This window comes from Eubalaena glacialis, chromosome 4, assembly GCF_028564815.1.
Source record: "Eubalaena glacialis isolate mEubGla1 chromosome 4, mEubGla1.1.hap2.+ XY, whole genome shotgun sequence".
In the NCBI taxonomy this organism is placed as follows: domain Eukaryota; kingdom Metazoa; phylum Chordata; class Mammalia; order Artiodactyla; family Balaenidae; genus Eubalaena; species Eubalaena glacialis.
In genome coordinates, this window is record NC_083719.1 from 115,854,111 (window position 1) to 115,859,000 (window position 4,890).

Genomic DNA, 4,890 nt, shown 5'->3' on the forward strand with positions numbered 1-4,890 from the left:
CTATAAAGGTAAGTAACTGAGGCAGGCTTTGAACCAGTATCTGTTAGACTCTCAATCCACATTCTTTTATTCTACCACTCTGCCAACTTTATGTGGATTTTCTGTGTACAGAGAATGCCCTATATAGATAACAAATGTTTAAGGCTGGCTTCCCTCATCCTTGCCTTCTTTTTCCACAAGCCATGGGATACTGAGGATGGTCTCATTTTAACATGTGCCTCTGAGAAGAATATAATTGGGAAGGCAAGCCCAACATGAAAGCCCATATACTGAAATGTGTCCTTTAAAATGATTCTTTCTTTCTCCCGAGGCATTATGTGTTGTAGTCCTTTGAGAATGCGTACCTGAGAGTTTCTAAGGCTTACCTTTCAGATACTTGGGGATTCCTAAACAGGTGCTTACGGCAACTCTTCTTCAAAAGATTTTTCAAACGGTTGCTACAGAAAGGTCTCATATTTCCCTCTGCCTCAGAAAGTCCTCAAAATTCTCATCACTTGGAGAAACAAAAGCTACTTCAAGCCTCCCAAAACACCTGGAAAATACTCACATTTATAAAGAGACTGAACCCACAGGAAGAAACTGGGATTGAAGTCCTAACTCTTGAATAAACTGATTGCTTCATCTTGGACAAACTATTTCCCTTCTCTGTGTCTCAGTTTCCTCTTCTGCAAGATGAGGCATTGGATTAGATAGTTTTCCAGGTCCACTAGAGCTCTGATTCAAGGATGAAAATTAAAGTGAGTTTGGAGTCTATAGCAGTGCAATCCCAGGGGGGAACAATTGTATGAAAGTCCAAAACCCAGATTTGCAACCATTAACAGAAACAGATTTGCAACCATTAACTGAAACCCACCAGGGCTGGTTTAACTTCAACAGGGAAGGAAAGTGCCCTGGGATTGTGATTTAAGAATGCAAGTCGGGCTTTCTTGAGACGCGCCTCGCTGGGAGAGTGTCAGGGGCACCGCGTCCCCGTGGCAGCCTGCAGTCAGCGGCTTCAGCTCGAGGCCCGCGTCGCCATGGCCACAGTTCCCAAGTTGCTGCAGCAGCAGGAGGAGGACCACAGCAAGCTGAGATCTGTATCAGTGGACCTGAATGTTGATCCCTTGCTTCAGATTGACATACCTTATGCACTCAGTGAGAGAGATAAAGTCAAATTTACAGTGCACACCAAGACCACGCTGCCCACGTTTCAGAGCCCAGAGTTTTCTGTTACAAGGCAACATGAAGATTTTGTGTGGCTACATGACACTCTTATTGAAACTACAGACTATGCTGGGCTTATTATTCCGCCCGCACCTGCAAAGCCTGACTTCAATGGCCCTTGAGAGAAGATGCAGAAACTGGGAGAGGGTGAAGGGTTTATGACCAAAGAAGAATTTGCCAAGATGAAGCAAGAGCTGGAAGCTGAGTATCTCGTGGTCTTCAAGAAGACTGTGTCTTCCCATGAAGTCTCTCTTCAGCAGCTCTCCTCTCACCCTGTTCTCAGTAAAGATCGCAACTTTCACATTTTCCTGGAATATGATCAAGATCTAAGCGTTAGGCGGAAAAATACCAAAGAGATGTTTGGTGGCTTTTTCAAAAGTGTGGTGAAAGCACTGATGAAGTCTTTTTTTCAGGAGTTATGGAGGTAGATGACTTCTCTGAACAAGAGAAGCATTTCCTCAGTAACTATTACGATAGGATCAAGGGTTCCTTTGCAAAGGCTGACAGAATGACCAGCACTCATAAAAATGTAGCAGACGGTTACATCCACACCGCAGCCTGCTTGCATAGCCCGGCTTTAGAAGAGCCCACGGTCATCAAAAAGTACCTACTGAAGGCGGCTGAGCTATTTTAAAAACTTAGGAAAGTAGAGAGTCGAGTCTCCTCAGATGAAGACTTAAAGCTGACAGAGCTCCTCCGATACTACATGCTCAACATAGAGGCTGCTAAGGATCTCCTATACAGACGCACCAAAGCCCTCATCAACTATGAGAATTCAAACAAGGCGCTCGATAAGGCCTGGTTAAAAAGCAAAGACGTCAAGCTGGCTGAGGCACACCAGCAGGAATGCTGCCAGAAATTTGAACAGCTTTCTGAATCTGCAAAAGAAGAGCTAATCAATTTCAAACACAAGGGAGTGGCAGCATTTAGGAAGAATCTGATTGAAATGTCTGAACTGGAAATAAAGCATGCCAGAACGTCTCCCTCCTGCAGAGTTGCATCGACTTGTTCAAGAACAACTGAACAAAGGATGTGAATATGAAGAAAGCCAGCATCACTTGCACTCAGATCATTACCATGGAAGATTTATTGCCTTTGACTTTAATTTAAAATTATGTGAATAAATATTTTGATTTCTAAAGATCTTAACACTTACCCATGTTGGTTTAAAAATATTTCTATTGCATGCTACTTGGACACAACTAATCTTTATGCATTTAATACCTCAGAGTGGGTAGAACCTAAGTACTGGGTTCTCCTCTAATTTGTCTTTCGTAATTAAGAAAGGGTGCGGGAATCTCATGCCTTCTGGAGCCTGTGTAAGGAGTGGCCTGGCACATGCTGCCTCACTGTTCCATGTACCCATGCCCCTACAAACCGGTTACTTTAAGGTAGGTGCCGATTATAACAGATAAGTCAGCCACTTGTTACAGGTAAGAGACATTCCATCTCTTCATTAGGTAATTTTCCCTTTCTTACTCTCCTGGTTCTTTAATCACCTTGAGTTGTTTGTACTATAACAAGAGCAAGAAAAATCTCATATCTTTGTATACACCCTTTTCAGCCCCATTTTTGTAGTAGGGGAGAGAAGCATCTTAAGGGTATAAGAACAAGTAATAAGGCCTAATTTAGAAGGTGGCCAGATCTACATTAAGAAAGATGTGACCCCCTCCCTAATGGGGGGGGCGGTATGTGTGTGTTTGTACTTTTTATAAAGTGTACAATAAAATAATAATCCATGCTCTTAAAAAAAAAAAAAAAAAAAAAGCAAGTCCTGGGAATTCCCTGGTGGTCCAGTGGTTAGGACTCTGCACTTCCACTACAGGAGGCACAGGTTCTATCCCTGGTCACCTGCAAGCCGCATGGCACTGCCAAAAAAAAAAACAGAATGTGAGTCCTTTGAGAAACTATTTAACATGGACTTGAAGGATTTGGTGGAGGAATGTAGGCAGTTGGTAAAGGAATAAATCTTCTTCAACTTTGCAGAAAAGAGCAAAGCAGCATCAAATCCCTTTCATATGTTTTTCCCTGTGCTAAAGACAGGAGCAAAGATAGGCTCCTGCTGCCACCTTGTGGCACATTGGACAGCTTAGAAGGAAGGGTTTACTCAATCTGGGTCCCCCCCAGTCTAAAATACCCTCAAGAAACCACATCTTCTTTCTCCCTTACAATTACACAGAGCTTGATTACTCACAAAATACTTTCAACCCTATGATCTCGTTTCATTCTCCCAGCAACTATGTTGAGTGGCAGGAAGGAGTTATAATGCCATTTTACCAGACAGACTATGTGATTTATCTACCGTCACGGTAATTGGCAGTCAGGACTTGAACACACATCCTGACTCTAAATGAGACAGTTCATTCATTACTATGTAGGAGTGGGGATGAAACAGGTTTAGGTATGCTCTAGGCCTAGGAATTTGAGAGAGGGAAGCTTGGGAAAAGGAAAGTTCAATTTCTTGTGCAGACACAACTGGCCACAGGCTACAGTCTGGCTGCATGTCTATAGAAAAAGACATTCAAATAAGCCTGGATTCCTGCCTTCCTTCCTGGTTTGCACATTCTTGGTTAACATCTCTAGCCACTTCAGCTGGCCTCCCTCCCTCTGCTCCCCAACCCCAGCCTATACATCGGGGCTCAAGACTTATAGCTAAATGCTGAACACCAAACAGATCCCAGGCCACAACATCCAGAAATCAGCAAGAACTACTGGGAGCACTGCTGTGTCCCTGGGTTAGAGCTCATAAGATTTGTGGCTCAGCCAAAATCTTCTTATAAGTTTTCGTGGGAAGCCCAATTGGCTTGTCTCATAATGATGTCACACTCACTGAAACACAAGGGGCAATGCTGGGGTTACATGATTTACCAACGGGCATATAGGAATGGCCTAAAATTAATCTGAGTGTCCAATTACTCCAAGGCAACCATAACTTCTTTGATATGGAATTACAAAGCCCAGTGCCTAAACCTTCCATCACCATAGGCATTCCTTTTGGTTCATTCATTCAGTCATTCCCTAAGTGAGTAGAGCACATTCACCAAATGATTAGGGCAGTGTTATAATCCCTTTGATTGAGATTTTGTTGCCTAGTGGTGAACAGAGGGAAATAAGGAAAGAACATAATTACAAATGCATGTGAGATATATATATTAAGTACTTGGGGGTTAGGAGGGAAAAATAAGATTCCTTCTGGTTTGGGTGTTAGGGGATTGTGGGCAATAAGTGGATAAAGAATGATCTCCCAGATATAGAACACAAAACACTTTGCAGTCTGGCCTTTACAAACCTTCTCTGCCTTCTCTCCAGCTACTACTTTGTTCTTACCCTACCATATTCCGAACATAAATTTTCTTCAGTAATTTAAGGATTAAGAGTTTAGGCTTTGGAATCAGATAGATCTTGGTTCTAATCCCAGCTCTGACACATTATACAACCTTGGGCAAGGCTGGAACTTCCCCAAGCCTCAGTTTCCTGATCTGCAAAGTGGAGATTACAGTAATACTCATTTTAAAAGGTTTTTGTAAGAGTCAACTGATATCATGTATGCAAAGCACCTAGCTTTGTGCTAGATGCACAGTAAAAATATAGTAAATAGCAATCAATATTGTTAGTTATCTCTGTGCCTTTGATCTTGTTTTCTTTGCCTGAGATTCTCTTCATATTCTCAGACTGTTTTACCCCTAT

At 42.5% G+C, this 4,890-nt stretch overlaps 1 pseudogene; it reads left to right on the plus strand.

Annotated features, from left to right (window-relative positions):
• The first annotated feature begins 1,004 nt into the window (after positions 1–1,004).
• Positions 1,005–2,226, plus strand: LOC133089979 (sorting nexin-5-like; annotated as a pseudogene).
• The last annotated feature ends 2,664 nt before the right edge of the window (positions 2,227–4,890 follow it).